Genomic DNA, 19,587 nt, shown 5'->3' on the forward strand with positions numbered 1-19,587 from the left:
GTCATATCTTTGTTTTGTCCTTTATGCTGCACAATAATTTTCATGACAGAAAACTGAAATAAAGAATCACAGGCTGGTTAGGCCTCAGAGATTTTTGTGGAAATGTTTTTCACATAAGAAGAAAAGTTCTCTAATTGTTAACTCTTCAGGAGTCAACAGATTGCTGCAGGGACCTAGGTCACTGTGCAGCTGTGCCATACAATTCCTCATGCCTGTAACCTCACCACTTCCATGCATCTCCGTTCCTATCCTCTTCAGCATCTGACTTGTGCAGAAGAGTCAATGGGAGAGATGCAAAGGAGTCAGCTACAAAAAGGAGAAATGCTACAAAATAAGTTGCATTCAAAGTTCTTTCCAAGCAACATGAAAAATCCTCAGAAACCAGAATATTTAAAGCCCCCAGCATCAACTGACAGCAAAGAACAATATTAATAAAAAGTTGCAAAATATTTTTTTCCACAGGAAAAGCCTTTGCAATGTGACGTAAAACTTTCCACAGTTTTCAGACAGCTCTGGTAATTTCTAACAGGACTTTTCTGTTTCATGCAATTGTGGTCTGGAATGTTATGTGGCAGGGAGGATTTTCAAGCTGTGGTTTGCAGACACTAGGGCGTTAAAAGAATCCTGTGCAAACAGCATAACAGCTGCTTGTGTCTTTCTGAGGCAGAACTGTTTCTTTCTTAAACCAGTAAATTTCTATTGTCTTTGAATGGTTCTGTCAAAAGGGACACTAATCCCTTTCTTTTTGTGACACTTACAAGTCTGCATTCAGCCGTTTCAACTTCTGGTCTCGTTGGCATCTGCAGCTGTATACCCCTTTCCCTACTGGACTTTACTTCCCCTCCCTTTAAAGGCTAGTCCCAGCTCGGACACTGACTTGTGTCCTGAGCAGGTCCCTTAATCTTGCTTTGTCTCCATTTTATAACCAAGTAACTTGATAGGGGTTGCTTTGAGGCTAAATTAATCTTTTGCAGAGTGCTTTGAGCTCCTCAGATGAAGGTATTCTATAAGGGTAAATTATTATTATTTATTTTTTCTCATTGTGCCTCTTTGGGGGTGAATACAGCAACAACTGCAATATGTGTTAGCAATAGATTAATCTGTGCACAGCAAAGTAAATAGGCATAAGGCAGTTCAAATCCTGATTAAATAATATACTTCCTATGTATAGGAACATAAGAATGGCCATACTGGGTCAGATCAAAGGTCCATTTAGCCCAGAATCCTGTCTACCAACAGTGGCCAATGCTAGGTGCCCCAGAAGGAGTGAACCTATCAGGCAATGATCAAGTGATCTCTCTCCTGCCATCCATCTCCATCCTCTGACAAACAGAGGTTAGGGGCACCATTCCTTACCCATCCTGGCTAATAGCCATTAATGGACTTAACCTCCATGAATTTATCCAATTCTCTTTTAAACCCTGTTATAGTCCTAGTCTTCACAACCTCCTCAGGCAAGGAGTTCCACAGGTTGACTGTGCACTGTGTGAAGAAGAGCTTCCTTTTATGTGTGTTAAACCTGCTGTCCATTAATTTCATTTGGTGGCCCCTAGTTCTTATAATATGGGAACAAATAAATAACTTTTCCTTATTCACTTTCTCCACACCACTCATGATTTTATAGACCTCTGTCATATTCCCCCTTGGAAAAGAGGAGACTAAGCTGAAAATTCCTAGCCTCTTTAATCTCTCCTCTTATGAGACCCATTCCAAACCCCTAATCATTTTAGTTGCCGTTTTCTGAACTTTTTCTAATGCCAGTATATCTCTGTATGCAGTCCATATTCTTGTAACTGCCATCTTTATACAAGCAGCAAAGAATCCTGTGGCACCTTATAGACTAACAGGCATTCTGGAGCATGAGCTTTTGTGGGTGAATACCCACTTCGTCGGATACATGTAGTGGAAATTTCCAGGGGCAGGTGTGTGTGTGTGTGTGTGTGTGTGTGTGTGTGTATATATATATATATGTGTGTGTGATATATAGATAGATAATGAGGTTAGTTCAATCAGGGAGGATGAGGCCCTGTTCTAGCAGTTGAGGTGGCGTGGCACTATATGTGGAGAAAGAAAGCATAGAATCAAATGAAGTAAAAATCTTAAATGAATCAAACTGTACCACAGAATCTCTATGGATAGTAATTCCATGCTTGAATAATAAGAATATAGCAGTAGGGATATATTACCAGACAGCTGACCAGGAAGCAGCTTGTCCCATCCTGTCCACACACTGCCAGGATGGTGATAGTGACTGTGAAATGCTCAGGGAGATTAAAAAATTCAATAATAATGAGGGATTTCAGCTATCTCCATAGTGATCAGGTACATGTCACCTCAGGACAGGATGCAGAGATAAAGTTCCTTGATGCCTTAAATGACTGCTTCTTGGAACAGCTAGTCCTGGAACCCCAAGAGGAGAGGCAATTCTTGATTTAGTCTGAAGTGGAGCACAGTATCAGTTCCAAGAGGTGAATATAGCTGGACCATCATATAATTAAATTTAACATCCCCCTGGTGAGGAAAACACTACAGCCACCCAACACTGTAACATTTAATTTCAGAAAGGGGAACTACAGAAAAATGAGGTTAGTGAAACAAATTAAAAGGTACAGCTCAAAAAGTGAAATCTGTGCAATGTGCGTGGAAGCTCTTTAAAGACACCATAATAGAGGTTCAATTTAAATGTATACCCCAAATTAAAAAACAGTAATGGAACCAAAAAAGTGCCACTGTGGCTAAACAACAAAGTAAAAGAAGCAATGAGAGGCAAAAAGGCATCCTTTTTAAAAAGTGGAAGTTAAATCCTATTGAGGAAAATAGAAAGGAGTGTAAATTCTGGCAAATGAAGTATAAAAATATAATTAGGAAGGCCAAAAAAGAATTTGAAGAACAGCTAGCCAAAGACTCAAAAAAATAATAGCAAAATTAAGTATATCAGTTGCAGGAAGCCTGCTAAACAACCAGTGAGGCCACTGGACGATCGGGATGCTAAAGGAGCACTCAAGGACGATAAGGACATTGCAGAGAAACTAAATTAATTCTTTGCATCAGTCTCCATGGTTGAGGATGTTAGGGAGATTCCCAAACCTGAGCCATTCTTTTTAGGTGACAAATCTGAGGAACTGTCTCAGAATGTGTCATTAGAGGAAGTTTTGGAACAAATTGATAAACTAAACAGTAAGAAGTCCCCGGGATTAGATGGTATTCACCCAAGAGTTCTGAAGGAACTCAGATGTGAAATTGCAGGACTACTAAATGTAGTCTGTAACCCATCATTTAAATCAGCTTCTGTACCAGATGACTGGAGGGTAGCTAATGTGATGCCAATTTCTTAAAAGGGCTCCAGAGGTTACCCTGGCTGTTAGAGGTCGGTAAGCTTGACTTCAATACCAGGCAAACTGGTTGAAACTATAGTAAAGAACAAAATTGTCAGACACATAGATGAACATAATTTGTTGGGGAAGAGTAAAAATTGTTTTTGTAAATGGAAATCATGCCTCTCTAATCTATTAGAATTCTTTAATGAGGTCAACAAGCATGTGGAGAAGGGGGATACAGTGGCTATACTGTACTTAGATTTTCAGAAAGCAGTCATGGGATAAGAGGGCAAGTCCTCTTATGGATTGGTAACTGGTTTAAAGATAGAAAACAAAGGGTAGGAATAAATGGTCAGCTTTCAGAATGGAGAGAAGTAAATAGTGGTGTCCCCCAGGGGTCTGTACTGGGACCAGTCCTATTCAACATATTCCTAAATGATCTGGAAAAAGGGGCATACAGTGAGGTGGCAAAATTTTCAGATGATACAAAACTATTCAAGATAGTTATGTCCCAGGCAGACTGCGAAGAGCTACAAAAGGCTCTCTGAAAACTGGGTGACTGGGCAAGAAAATGGCAGATGAAATTCAATGTTGATAAATGCAAAGTAATGCACATTGGAAACATAATCCCAACTATATGTATAAAACGATGGGGTCTAAATTAGCTATTACCACTCAAGAAAGAGATTTTTGGTGTTATTGTGGATAGTTCTCTGAAAACATCCACTCAATGTGCAGCGACAGTCAAAAAAATGAACAGAATGTTGGTAATCATTGAGAAAGGGATAGATAATAAGACAGAAAATATATTGTCTCTATATAAATCCATGGTATGCCAACATCTTGAATACTGTGAGCAGATGTGGTTGCCCCATCTCAAAAAAGATATATTGGAACTTGAAAAAGTTCAGAAAAGGGCAATAACAAAATGATTATGGGTATGGAACGGCTTCCGTATGAGGAGAGATTAATAAGACTGAGACTTTTCAGCTTGGAAAAGAGACGACTAAGGGAGGATATAATTGAAGTCTATAAAATCATGACTGGTGTGGAGAAAGTAAATAAGGAAGTGTTAGTTACTCCTTCTCATAACACACGAACTAGGGGTCACCAAACGAAATTAACAGGCAGATTTAAAACAATCAAAAGGAAGGGGAGAGGTGGGGATTGGGGTGCAGGAGCAGGGGGTGAAGTATCCAGCTGGGGATGCAAGAGGGGTCTCCAGGCTGGGGTGCGGGCCAGAAATGAGGGGTTCGGGTAAGGGAGAAGGTTCTGGGTTGGGGCAGGGGTGGTGTGGGGGGAGGTGAGGACTCTGGCTGGGGGTGCAGCTCTGGGGTGGGGCCAGAGGTTTGTGGTGCAGGAGGGGTCCTGGGGTGTGGGAGGAGGTTCAGGAAGTGGGGTCCTGGCAGTGCTTACTTCAGCTCCCAGGAAGCGGCCGCCAGGTCCCTGCAGCCCCATAGTGCATGGGTGGGCCAATGAGGCTCTGCGTACCTGTAAGCACCGCCTCCGCAGCTCCCATTGGTCACAGTTCCTGGCCAATGGAAGCTGCAGAGCTGGCACTAGATGTGCGGGACAGTATGCAGAGCCTCTGTGGCTGCCCATGAGCCTAGGGGCTGAAAGGACCTGGTGGCCACTTCTGGGAGCCGGACAGCAGTAGGGCAGGCACAGAGCCTGTTTTAGCCCCGATCCCCCACTTCAGTGCTGACCGGAGCCACCAGGGACCCTTTTCGACCATGCATTCTGGTCAAAAACCTTATGCCTGGCAACCCTACACCCCAACCCATCTCCTTATTATAGATCAGTTCAACAGAGGCTGGATGGGGAGAGGGTAGCCCTGCAGCAGGAGATGTCACAGAATAACTCCTCCCTGTGGCTAGACTAAGCCCAGCTCCCCGTGTGAGAGCAGGTGAATCCAATCCAGTGAGCAAAAAGGGCTGCGCTTCACTTGGGCCTAGAAAGGGCTATTGGTAGGCAGGTGGAGAAGGAAGGCCAGAGATAGGCAGAGGCGGCTGAGCCCGGGCAGCAGTCAGCAGTGGTGGCTCCAGGCACCAGTGGTCCAAGCGCGTGCCTGGGGCAGCAAGCCGCAGGGGGTGCCCTGCCGGTTCCTGCGAGGGCGGCAGTCAGGCAGCCTTTGGTGGCTTGCCTGCAGGAGGTCCACTGCTCCCATGGATTCAGAGGCAATTGGGCGGTGGGTACGCTGAAGCTGCGGGACTAGTGGACCTCCCACAGGCAAGTTGCCACAAAGGCAGACTGCCTGCCGTGCTTGGGACGGCAAAAAAGCTAGAGCCGCCCCTGGCAGTCAGGCAGCCTTCGTGAGATCTGCCATTCCCGTGGCTTCAGCAGCAATTCGGCAGTGGATGCTGAAGGAGCGGGACCGGCAGATCACCCACAGAAATGCCACCGAATCACCGTGACCAGCGGACCGCCCCCAGACATGCTGCCAAAGGCCGCCTGACTGCTGTGCTTCTGGTAACAAAATGCATAGAGCTGCCCCTGGAGGCAGGCTATGCCCTGGGGAGGGAAAGCCACACAGCAGTGGAGCTAGCTGCTGGGGTGGGTCCCTGGAGCAAGAGGCTCAAAGAAGCAGCCCTGCAGCTGCTGCTCTAGCAAGGGAGCAGAGCTTACTGAGGTTGGGAAGCTGCCAGGAGCTGCTGTGCCAGAGAACCCTGGGGACAAGGACTGAGTTAAGACTGTTTTCTGTTGGTCTGATAATCTCAGTTAAAGAAATAAAGCTCCTTCATTGAGGCTGGGTGTGGCAGCACATGCTTCGGAGCTGAGGAGAAGCACACCTGGTAACAGAGGATTGGCCTGATTCCTATGTGCGACCGCCATCCAGCCATGTTTAGTGATTGTTCCTGAAGTGTGTGACACAGGCTGAACGCAGACCCAAGCTCTTTGCGAAGTACTGTTGCAGCTTGGGTCAAACACTTCACAAAGTACTAATGCTCCCCCCTGCCCAGTGGCACTGTAATATGCTACTGCTGCTATGGCGGTATCTGCTGTGGGCGGCAGACAGAGAGATGTAGAAGAACAGAATTAAGTGAGCAGATATGAGTTTAATATAAGCAGTGATTTACAGTAGGTGATAGATATACAAAAGGGGGCTCTAATGGCATTGACCCCACAAACGGGTCTCTTCACCCCCCCCACCCCAATACTTCTGCGCTAGAAAATAAGAAGTTGATTATTCAGTCCCCTGTACAGATGCGGTTCTTTGTGATTCCAATCGCCCTCTCTCCCTAATTTGTATGCTTATGAACTCACCTGCACAAAGATTCTCTTTCTACAATTAGCCATGTCACATGTTACAAGTCTCTACCTTTTCTCACCTCTGAGCGTGGCCCTGCTGTTCACCATGTTCCTTGCTGACACCGGAAATCATCATGTTGTATGCCCTTGCTGTGTGCCAGGAGAAAAGTAGACTTGGAATAAAGATACTGTTCCTGATGCACTGAGTCATCTTGAGCAAGTCACTCAGCTTGTCAGCACCTCAGTTTCCCTTTCTGTAATATGTGGGTAATAACTGCCTTCATTATGTACTTTGGCATATTTGGATGAAAGGTCCTATGCATGGTTAGTGCAAATACTGTTATTGCATCCCAGCCCCAATGGTAGCAGATCTCCTGCACAAGTGTTCCCTAAGGTGCCCAATGCATTGTTTTTTCAGATTAGCCACATTTTCTTGGAGAACTGTCCCCTCCAAAAACGTTCATTGAATACACGACCTGTAGAAAGGTTCCGTTCTATAGCTACTGTTCAAACCCCTTTCTCATCCCAAGTCAACCTTCCCGTATCCCCAATAATCTTCCTTTTTAAAAAAAATTACTTTAAATGTATTTTCTTTTGAACGTCACCTGTGTTATGTCACCCTTTTGAAGTGTTAGGATTTTTAATCCGTGTGTGCATGCATGCACAGTAATTTCAATATACAGCAATTTTACCTGCCTACAGCAATTTTGTTCGTGTTATGTTTTAACTGAGGAACTGTAGTATAGGCAATAGATTGTGCTGACGTGGTAAAGTCAAAACTCTTAAATGTCTTGGGTGCTTGGAATAAAGGCATCCTCAAAAAAAGCAACATGTAAGAAGACTGTTATCAGCAGATGGTTTCACAACCCCCTTCCTGCAATCAGAAGAGCTGAGCCCAGCATGTTTTTGTGCACTAGCTACAACAATTTAGAAAAATAGGCAACACCTGGGAAACAAAACATTCGAAAGATCAAGGGCAACCCCTTTCAGAACTGATCAGATAATCTAAGTGCAAAAGAGAGAGGATGGGAACAAGATAGACAGTCAAACAGCTGAGCCTGTAACTTCATTCATGGGAATGGGAGGTCTGCTTTTCTTAGGTCGTAGTACTAGCTAGATAGTTGAACATGTATCTCTGAATGTCACACTAGTTTGGATGTGTCTGTTAGGAAGTGGAGGGTGGACAATCGGAGACAACAATATTAAAAAGAAAATATCCAATTATTTTGTACTGTGTACCTGTTTGCTTGCACACAGGCAGCTGCATTTACACCCAGACACTGCTTGTTGCACCAGGAAGAGAAGAGTGCAATATCTTTACTCACATTAGATCAGGATGTGAAACCCATTTCTTTGAATGCTATTTGAATACATTTTTTATTATGATTAATTGGCCTGGTCTACAAAGTTAAACCCATATACTCCCCTCCCACTAATAGCAGTGGGATGTTTGTACAAAGATCAAGGCTAGAATATGGCCTTTATATAGTAATTAAACTTTTTAGGCCTAAATTGTCAAAAATGGATGCTTAAAGTTGGGCTCCAAAATCCACGTCGGCACCTAAATGAAAGTACCCTGACTTCTAGAGCTTCTGAACCCTTGCCTACTGACTTGAACAACTATAATCTTTTCAGGGCCCAGCACATGGTAGGTACGGCTAGAATACAAATAACCAGATAGACATAGAATCTCCTATATGCGACTTTCCCTTTTTCTCCACCTGTGTGTCTGTGCACTTTGCTTTGTTTTTTTACAGTGCTTTAGGGTCTCTTGGTATGAAAAGAACTATAAGAATGCAAGAGATTCTCATTGTTAATTTTTGCGGCAGCTAGCAAAGGGTAAATTGGAAAGATTTTGCTGGATCCAATCCACACCTTTTAGCTTCTCTCTCAAAAAAACAAAAACCCCAAAACAACTTACATTTACCCCCTCTGCACCCACAATGGGTCACTTGGTAAAACTACTGGTAAATCACCCATTTGAATCAGCTCCGATTCTCTAATAGACATAATAATTCAACATTTGTACAAATATTTTGACATTAACACAGCTAACATTGCAGTAGGTCATAATCATGGTTGGAATAAATGCACAGGAAGGGAAATTAAAAAAAAAGATGCTGTGATAAAGAATGTAAAATTGAGGAAAACTATTTATAAAGTGAGGTCTCTCTGGAAGCTTGTTCTTAAGAAATGTAATAGAGAAAATACTTATTAGTTATTGAAGCCTAGATATTTGCAGATGTGCTCTGTGTGGGCTGGTCCACACTAGGGGGGGGAAATCGATCTTAGATACGCAACTTCAGCTACGTGAATAACGTAGCTGAAGTCGAATATCTAAGATCGGATTACTCACCCGTCCACACCGCTCGGGATCGATGTTCGCGGCTCTCCGTGTCGATTCCGGAACTCCGTTGGGGTTGATGGAGTTCCGGAATCGATATAAGCGCACTCGGGGATCGATATATCGCGTCTAGATTAGACGCGATATATCGATCCCCGAGCAATCGATTTTAACCCGCCGATACGGCGGGTAGTCTGGACGTGTGACTAGTATGATTCATGCTGTTTCTGGGAAGTGAGGCTGAATAGTAAGTTAGAGTGGGCAGCAGAACAGAGATTCCTCCTTGGAAGGTTCCTTTTTCAGTTGAAGAATTTGCTTGTCCCTAAAGAGCCCTTGAATTGATCTGATCTGCACCATGGAAATCCGCATATTGGCTTTAGACAAAGAAACGAGCGTTCCTCTTTCATTTAAAAGTGCTTATAAAACCTCTTTATTATAAGCACTGGAAAATTTGCCATTAGTTTAGAGAGGAAGACCTGACCCCCTTCCCAGCCCTAGATTGCCACTGCTAAATATTCCAAACAAGTTTAGAATGACAGGCCACTTGGCTTGTTTTTAGAGTCTGGTATTTCTGTAGTAATAGTTAATCTCTCCACAACCGGGGTTACGCCTGTAAAAGAGGAGCCCTGGAAGCAGAGCTCTAGCTTGGTGTCTGTCTAGTTATTTTCACTTTTGTGGAAAGAATTTGACCTAGTCAGAGGGGTGAGGAGGAAAGCTTCCAGCACATCATTAGACTATAAGGGGGACTCTGGGAGAAGTAAACACACAGACTGAGAAGTCGGTTTAATTTGGAGAAGCCAGTGAAGCATCTAATCCCCATCTCAGCTTCTTGTTGTTCTCTCTCTCTGGTTGTACTGAACTCTTTCAGGCTGCAAACTCTGTTAGAACAGCCCAGAGCTCAGACCTACCAGACTGGACTGATAATCCAACCAGCCCAATAGCCTGCCTCAGCTGCTGTGGCTCCTGTCTAACGCGCCAGAGGAAAGCATAGCCCCCACACTCAGAGTGAACCTCACCAACTGGGCTTTGTATGAAAGGCAAAAGGAATTCCTCCCTGTCTCACAGACATACTCCAGGGACCGCTGACACCCTCAGGCATGAGTTTCTATTTCCCAGCCCTGGCTTTTACAGCTTCTACTGCTATTTGCATAACATGGCGTTAAATTCCCCTGCCTCTTTTAGATGCAGAGGCAGGGTTAGAGTCTCTGATCTCCTGTGTGTGTGAATTACTCAGACTGACAATGACGTTTTCGGGAGCTGTTTGACTAGAATTCAGCCAAAGTTAGGATCAGCCCTGATCGGCAAGTGTCCACGGACTGAATCGGATGGAGCTCATTCAGCAATCGAGCTTTAGGCAGGAGACTGGGATTGGAATTCATGCACCCCAACCTGCAAGCAGCCAAACAGATCTGCATAAATGGTGTTTGAGCTTTCCGTCCACAGCTCCCCAGAGCTGCCTGTGCAGTTCTTACCATGGCCAGACTGGCTCCAAAGGCCATTTACCTCAGCCAGAACCAGGTTGGGGACAGTGCCATGTGGGGAGCTGGCACAGAGTCAGGGACCCTCCACCGGGCTGGGATCCCAGGGACACGGGCTGCTCTTGGACATGGGCCCCTCACACCGCAGGCAGGTGGAGGGTCTGCATGGCTCCCACAGCTGCCCGGGCTCCAAACTGGCCTGGCCGGGGTGTGCAGCATCAGGACTATGAGGACAGGAAGGGGGCGGGCTCCACCACGGAGAAAAGTGGACAGGAGGGTCCTGGTCCTTTGGTCCCCGCTGTTCCAGCACCACCAGTCCCATCCCTCTCTTGGTTCCAGTAGCTGCACATCAGTCTCCTCTGCAAAGCATACAGGGTGTAGAGGGCATCCTTATGCCTCACTCTAGGTAGCATCTTTACCCAAACTTCCACCCACACAGCTCCACTACTGCGTTTAATCCCAGAGCCACTAAAGGATTTGAGCACCTAAACACCAGATTAAAACACCTAAATCTCAGTTTTCGCTTCTAGTGCGATCCACAACCCCCGCATGCAGCTGCTGTCTTGCCGTGTAGGTGCCTAAATTCACTCAGCATTTAGGTGGCCCAGCCAGCCTGGGCCAGGGCAGAGCACAGCACCAGGAACTGCAGGGCTAGGAGAGGGCCTGGGAGCGGAGCATGGGGGGGTCATGCCAGGTTGTTTCGGGAGGCCCAGCCTATGATCCCTGACGCCTTGCTTAGGACACACCCCTCTGGTCAGCATCTTCTGTTGGCTAACTTAGACAGATCCCTGCCTAGCATGCTGGCTTTTGTGGATCTCATTCTTACATATGTCTTTCCCCTTCCATTGTATAGGGAGTTTAGGCACCTAACCTACCTTGGTGGATCACAATCTTGTTCCTGTGATTTCCCCACCCCCCCTTAAAAATTAGATGCTGTGATGTTCAGCATTGCAACACCTAAGTCTCTTTGTGGATCCCACCCTAGGTGATTATATACATAGATTTTTAGGTAGGGATGTGACAGAGGCCTCATTGATTAAAACTAGATGGGACAAGCCATTAGGAAATATGTTTAAAATCTTGCATCAGCCCCAGGTGGGAGAGACTGTCTGGCCTGTTGAGTCTTTGGTTACTATGATATGTTACCAAGCACTGAAACACGTCAGTCACAGCACAGGATGATCTCGCTCAAAGAGATGCAGAGATCTCCTGCATCATAGGCCACAGATTTCACCCAGTCATTGCTGCCTGTAATTTAATAGCTTGCGGCTCAACCACAAGCTATCTTTTAGGCAGATATCCAATTTTGATTTAAAGACTCGAAGTAATGGAGACTTTATTCTGTCTCTTGGGAAGCAGGTACACTGGTTAATGACCCTCACTTAATCATGCACTTCTTACTTCATTTGAACTTTGTTGACTTCCTCTTCCAGTAGACTTTTGTCTTGACTTCAGAGGGAGCAGCAGCAGGTCCACAATCTCAACAGGGAATTCATGCCAGACCAAGGAGAGTAATAGATGGCCAGTGCTCACACCAAACGTAACCATTACCATATGATGGGGTGTACCTGGCCACTCCAGCTCTCTATAATAGACCACACCATCCTCCTACACACGGCCCCGGGAAGCAACAATGGAATGGAGCAGTGAAAGTGGCTCCTGCAGGCCTGCCTAGAGAGGGCCCTCTGGAGCACTCATTTTGGAATCTACAGAAACCTGGTCCTTCTACGGCTAATGGGACTAGCAATAGGCAATTAGGAGCCTGCTGTCCCAGATAAAAGGAGCTACCTGATTTTTAGCATTTCAGTTGCTGGCTAGGACCAGTGAAGTGAAGAAGGGTGATCCTGTCTGGCCGAAGGAGCCCAATAGTCAGACAATTATGGCTGGCTGACCTTACATAGCCAGGAGTGCAGATAACCAAGAATCTGAAGATGTTGGTCCTGAGATAAGGCTGGAGATAAAAGGGCCTGGTGAGAAGAGGCCCAGAGAAATAGCAGCTGTGGATTGAAGTTGAGCATTATGTGGCTGCTGTGTATAGAGTCTCGGAGTTGGAACCTGGACTAGTGGGCAGGCCAGAGTTCCTGTAACCACCACAGGTAAAGTGGCATAAACCCCAAATGGCGACAGGTCTTATTTGGGAGCCTGAACAAAGGGCTGCATTTCAAGAGCCAGAGATGGGCTGAAGACCCTAGCGAGGGCCAAGGGACTCTAACATCCTGGAAGGGGTTCATTTGGACTTTGTGACTTGGCCAGAGGAGGTCCAAGCCACTGAAGACCTGTCAAGGTTGGCCAGCAGCCATCAGGGAGCACCAGGTGTGATGAAAGGACTGCAATACCTCACCCAGCCAGTCAGTGGCACTTGAGGTGAGTGTCCCTTTACACCTATATGTTTCCTAACAAAACCTGATGACCCAAGCCCACACCAGAGTTGTAGAATTTTGCTTGTTAAATGGTCACCATGGCCTAACTTCAAAGTAACAGTCTGATACATCTCTCTGCCAGGAAGCTTTCTCTGATATCCAGCCTATGTGTTCTTTCTCTATTATCTCATTGCTCCTTTTGACCTCCCTAAAATAATTCCTTTAATTCCTAGAGTCCTTATACACTTCATGGGAGGGGGGGAAATAATGAGACAAACTGAGGATTTAATGGTGGAAAAGGCAGAATGATGGTGCAGTGAGCCTACAGTATGCCTTTTACTGCTGTTGATAGCAGTGCATGAGAAAATCAGAGGTCGGGGGGTGCCAGCAATTAAGATTCATATACATTTTAATTCAATTAACAGTGCCTCGGTGACATCCAGTCACCTCAGTCATCAAAGGGCAGCCTTACTGAAGATTAGCAAAAGAAAAATGTATTAAGGAATCTACAGAGACTGAACAATAGAAGTAGCCCAGAAGTGAGGAAAGAGCCTGTGCCAAGAGATTACATCTCTATGAATGAGCTGGATACTGAAAGGCTCCTGATTTTACAAAATGCAGGAAACTTGAGCCAGTATTGTATGAGCCAAAAGATACAAGACATATGAAGCTATGCTAGTTTCTTTAACTCAGGTTCCAGATCGTATACCAATCAGAACAAAATGCAATGATTAATGGCATAAATATTGCTCCTAACATATTGTAAAAAGACCTGATGGTATTCACCCAAGAGTTCTGTAGGAACTCAAATGTGAAATTGCAGGGCTACTAATGGTCACCTATAACCTATTATTTAAATCAGCTTCTGTACCAAATGACTGGAGGAAGCTAATGTGATGCCAATTTTTAAAAAGGGCTCCAGAGGTGACCCTGGCAACTACAGGCCAGTAAGCCTCACTTCAGTGCTGGGCAAATTGGTTGAAACTAACATAAAGAACAAAATTGTCAGACATATAGATGAATATAATTTGTTGAGAAATAGTCAACAGGCTTTTTGTGAAGGGAAATCATGCCTCACCAATCTACTAGAATTCTTGAGGGGGTCAACCATCATGCAGAGAAAGGAGATCCAGTAGATACAGTGTATTTAGATTTTCAGAAAGCCTTTGACAAGGTCCCTCACCAAAGGCTCTTAAACAAAATAAGCAGTCATGGGATAAGAGGGAAGGTTCTCTCATGGATTGGTAACTGGTTAAAAAATAGGAAACATAGGGTAGGAATAAATGGTCAGTTTTCAGAATGGAGAGGAGTAAATAGTGGTGTCCCCCAGGGATCTGTACTGGGCCCAGTCCTATTTAACATATTCATAAACTATCTGGAAAAAGGAACAAAGAGGTGGCAAAATTTTCAGATGATACAAAACTAATCAAGATAGTTAATTCCCAGGTAGACTGCGAAAAGCTACAAAAGGATATTACAAAACTAGGTGACTGGGCGACAAAATGGCAGATGAAATTTAACGTTGATAAATGCAAAGTAATGCACATTGGAAAACATAATCCCAACTATACATATACGATGGAGTCTAAATTAGCTGTTACCACTCAAGAAAGAGATCTTGGCGTCATTGTGGATAGTTCTCTGAAATCATCCATTCAATGTGCAGCATCAGTCAAAAAAGCTAACAGAATGTTGGAAATCATCAAGAAAGATATAGATAATAAGACAGAAAATATCATATTGCCTCTATATAAATCCATGGTATGCCCACACCTTGAATACTGTGTGCAGATGTGGTCGCTCCATCTCAAAAAAATATATTGGAATTGGAAAAGGTTCAGAAAAGGGCAACAAAAATGATTAGGGGTATAGAATGGCTTCCTTATGAGGAGAAATTAATAGACTGGGACTTTTCAGCTTGGAAAAGGAGTGACTAAGGGGGGGCTATGACAAAGGTCTATAAAATCATGAGTGATATAGAGTAAATAAATAAGGAAGTGTTATTTACTCCTTTTCATAATACAAGAACAAGGGGCCATCAAATGAAATTAATAGATAGCAGGTTTTAAACAAACACAAGAAAGTATTTTTTCACGCAACGCACTGTCAACCTCTGGAACTCCTTGCCAGAGGGTGTTGTGAAGGCCAGTGCTATAACGGGGTTCAAAAGGGAATTAGATACATTTATGGAAGATAGGTCCATCAATGGCTTTTAGCCAGGATGGGCAGGAATGGTGTCCCTAGCCTCTGTTTGCCAGAAGCTGGGATTGGGTGACAGAGCATGGATCACTTGATAATAACCTGTCTGTTAATTCCCTCTGGGGCACCTGGCATTGGCCACTGTCAGAGGACAGGATACTGGGCTTGATGGACCTTTGGTCTGACACAGTATGGCAGTTTGTATGTTCATTCTGACCAGTGCCTATGTTTGCTGATATTTTTACTTGAGCAGCAAAACTGAGTCATCCCACTACTGCAACTCGACTCTCCAGATTCCCCCTCCCCACAAGTTCTTTTTTTCTTCTCTCAACTGATAATGTGACAAATGAAGCTAGCATGAGAAGGGGAATGGCTGGAGGACAGGGACTCACATAAGCCAACTTCTCCCTCTGAGCAGGAGTCACTCAGGTAGGCAGGCTTGCATTTCTTTGGTTGAAGAGGAGCAGCAAGTGTCATTCTGGTTGTAGTTGGAGCAGGACCCTTGCCCTCATTCTGGAAACAAGGGAATGTGCCACATACAGGTGGAGAGATATAGGCTAGGTAATAAGGGAGAAGAGCTGTGCCTTACTGGAAGCCTGGGGTATTTTAAATTGGAGAAGGCCAATTCATGAAGAATAGGTTATATGAGATTTCTTTATTTGAGATATATTGGCTCAAATTATATGGCTGAAATTAAAGCTATTACTGCACCACAGGAAATAGAGCAGAAATAGAGATGGATGTTATATTTGACTAGCAGGCAGTCCTTTCTTCCTTTAGAAGAAATCAGAACGCTATCACCAACGCAATTCATAAGGAAGTTTGGAGGATCAGAAACCGAGGCAATACATTGACTTCAATGGATTCCGTCACATGTTGCTGTATTCCAGAATGAGGTAGCTGATCTGGCCAAAACTGGAAGATTGGAAACCAAGGTAGGAATGAAAACAGTTGAGGATATTGATTTTCCTATCAAGGAAAATATCATCTTAAATAAATGGTCAAAAGATAAAAGCTCCTCTGATCGATATCAAAGCAGCTCCGAACTAACATCCACTCTCATGAGGCTGTGGTCAGAACACTCTGCAGGAATTAAAGTCATTAGAGATGGGACCAAGCTACAGCCACTCTGCAAGTTGTGTTGGGAGCAGGCTTTCTGACACCTGCGCACAGTTGTGAATTAAATATTGTAAGGAAAGTGGTGCTCTTCAGATTTGACACCTTGGATCAAGCTTTTACAAAACACCTATAAGAGTTGTGTGATACAGCATGGCCGGAGGGCAGCAGGAGAGGGTTAGAAGGGAACCTTATTCCCTGTAAGGGGAAGAAAGTTTGCTATAGATTAATTAGAGCACCTGAAGCCAATTAGAGCACCTGCAGTCAGCCACATGATAAAAACCCATGCTTCAATCAGACAGTGTGGGAGTAGGAGCAGAAGGGATTTGTGTTGGAGCAGAGGACAGTTTGGAGAAGTGCTGCGGTGGGCTAAGAAGTCCTAGACCCTAGGTAAGGGGCACCTGGCTTGTGCAGAGGGAGGGCAGAAAGCCCCCACAAGCTGAAGGGCAGGAGAGGGAAGTAGCCCAAGGGAAGGAACTGTCAGTTCAAGTGGTTCACCACTATCCTCAGGGCCCCTGGGCTGGGACCTGGAAGTAGAGGGTGGGCCCAGGTTCCTCCCTCTCCACTCCCCTCCTCTAGGACACTAGTGGGGCAATTAATATTCAAATTTAGGGGCAAGAAATGGTGCCCTGAACCCCCCCTCAAAGAAGAGAGAGTGTGAGACCCATCATAATAGTGCCAGCAATTTGCCACAGTTGCTAAACTAATTTTCAAACTTCATGGCCTGCAATGATTATCGGGGAGACAAGACAACATCTGGCCTAGTGAACAATGTGCTTTTTTTGGACCACTCAGTTGCTTCAGGGTACGGAAGAGCCATCGCTTTCCTCTCCAGTGCAATTCATTGTCTCTGTGCAGAATCTCCACAGGTAGCCCTTGAACGCACATAGGCTCTGTGGGCATCTCACACGCTGACAGTGAGATTTTCCCAACTGAGACAGGCAAAGAGACTCTCAGTTGCTGTTGGCCTCCAACCTATTAGCTTTAGCCTAAATTTAATAAGCCACAAGCCTCTGAATATCTGCTACCTCTGAGTATAACTCCTACCCTGCTTCCTGCACAGCTAAATCATTATTCTGTTGCAGTTTTCCATTACCTGCATTCTCTTGTCTATTATATAAACAAGATGTTCTCCAGTGATGTAAAAGGTTTCTGACTGGGTTGGTGCCCAAATGGAGTACTTCACACTCTGGAATCATCTGGCACCAGGAATGCCACATAAGCATTGCAATCACCCATGCTATGACATAGCCTTTGATTGACAGGGGAATGCCATTGTTGGTCTGCAGAGGGAACTATGCCCAGACCTCCCCAGAAGTACAGGAGAACAAGACCTGAACAGACCTGAGGAGCAGCTGTATGTAGCTGGAAATCTTGTCTCTTTCACCAGGGGAAGCTGGTCCAATAAAAGATATTACCTCACTCACCTTGTCTATCAGAGAACAGCACACAGACCAATCTCTTTTGTTGGGAACACTAGCCCACATCTTTATTAGGAAGGAACATTTTTCCTCCTAAACCAGTTTTATCCCATATGTAATTAGGGGGAGTTTTTCAAAGGCAGTTAGGCTCCAACTCTTAAGCTGCAAAGATCTGATCCAGTTACAAACTTTGCCGAAGTTGGGGAAGTTCATATCTGGGATTTTATGTTGTGGTCATCTCCATATACTGTAATTAACAGACTAGTATGTATGTGCACCACTGCAGTGTGTTTCATAGACCCTATTCTGCTGGTAGCCCTTGTCCTTTAGGTCAACTGGTAGGGGCCTGTGATTTGATGCAGGAACACTGAAGTTTTATCTCCACTGTGCCCATAATGAGCGGCCATGATATGGCACACAGACTGCCATAAAGTTGTAGGTGGATTTATTACACTATAATATGATGATGCTGATGGCAAAGAGGTTAAAATACTTCCAAAATCATCTTTGCTCAAAGGTTATATAATATGGCATCACAATTACTGACTCTTAAAATTGACTGCTGCAGAATGTCTTGCGCTATGACAATCGGATATGCTATGCGCAGACTCCTGGAGGCTCTGAATTTGGTACCCGTACTCCAGATGCTAACTTGGGTATCTGCTTTCTGTCTAGTATCAGAGAGGTAGCCATGTTAGTTTGGATCTGTAAAAAGCAACAGAGAGTCCTGTGACATCTTATAGACTAACAAATGTATTGGAGCATGAGCTTTCGTGGGTGAATACCCACTTAGTGACGTATTCACCCATGAAAGCTCATGCTCCAATACATTTGTTAGTCTACAAGGTGCCACAGGACTCTCTGTTGCTTTCTTTCTAGTTCATTATAATTTTCAATCTCTCCCAAAGGTGACAGAATGTTTTATTTACAGCAAGCATTTGGGCATAGCGTATGGCCTATAAACTCTAGCTACCATTTCTTTGGCATTAACCTATGTCATGTGCTTGTGAGTCAGATTAGTGATTTTTACAACACAGTAGATTAATGGTTGTACATGTTGTTTTGGATTTAGTAGTGAAGGGGCAGCATTTAACCTTTCAGCAATTTGTATGTGACCTAGTTTTTTTGTAGAGACTATGTTGCACTTGCTGCGTCTGCAAAATGGAAATTGGATTTGGGGTCCAATTTATAATATAATTATAATTCAGCAATTAAATCTACAGCATGGTTTTTATATATTTATAAGGACAGGTCCTAAAATATTTGTGTGTTATAGTCCTACATTCATGCTCTCACGTAAGATGTTGGCAAATTAATAGGGCTATGAAATACATGTGATATATTTGGATCAGTGATTCTTCATTCATCAGTGTCCTTTTTACTTTAATGGCCTCTGGGATAAGACATAATTTATGATGTGTTATCAATACATTCTTCTTTCCTTTTTGTTTGCATTTTCACCTGTTCACTCAAAATATGGGACTAACCATGGGTGCTTGAGAGGTTGTTTTTAAAAAAGGAAAACAAACAAAAAAAAACAACAACACCCCTCACCACATTTTTTACTTTTTAACTGAGGATTTACAATTCCTACCCCCAGCCTTGGGCAATGGTCACAAGGACTGTTCTGTCTTGGTTCCAGGTTAGGATTCACTTTATCAAATGCTTATGCATGTATGCGCACACACTGTATCCCTCCAATTACTATGCAGGTGAAATGAATTTCACCAGCTTTCATTAATAACACTGAGAATTGTTCTTTTGAAAAGGCAGAATCATAGAAATGTAGGGCTTGTCCTTACTTCAGTGGACATGGAGAGCAATAAATCACAGTCCTCTTTACAACAACCCTTTTCAGTTTTATCAAGTCTCCCCTAAGTTGTCCTTTCCCTAGACTAAATGTGCCCAGTTTCTGAAGGCTGGAGACCAGAACTGGACACAATATTCCAGTAGAGATTGCACTGGTGCTAAAAGCAGAGGTAATATAATCACACTATTCCTCTTTTTACACCCAAGGATTGCAGTAGCCCTTTTGGCCACATAGTGGTATTGGGAGTTTGTTCAGCTGATTTTCAACTGACTCCCTAGTCTTTTTCAGAGTCA

The 19,587-nt window shown here is 44.1% G+C and overlaps 1 protein-coding gene across 1 annotated transcript in view; it reads right to left on the bottom strand.

Moving 5' to 3' along the window:
• The window catches only part of LOC127056288 (very long-chain specific acyl-CoA dehydrogenase, mitochondrial-like), a 215,433-nt gene extending 212,314 nt beyond the window's left edge, over positions 1 to 3,119 (bottom strand). Inside the window, exon 1 of the mRNA XM_050963918.1 lies at positions 3,088 to 3,119. The gene's annotated coding sequence lies outside the window, so the exon portion shown is untranslated. The remainder of the gene's footprint in view (positions 1 to 3,087) is intronic.
• Between the last annotated feature and the right edge of the window lie 16,468 nt (positions 3,120 to 19,587).

This window comes from Gopherus flavomarginatus, chromosome 8 (genome assembly GCF_025201925.1).
Source record: "Gopherus flavomarginatus isolate rGopFla2 chromosome 8, rGopFla2.mat.asm, whole genome shotgun sequence".
NCBI classification, from domain to species: domain Eukaryota; kingdom Metazoa; phylum Chordata; order Testudines; family Testudinidae; genus Gopherus; species Gopherus flavomarginatus.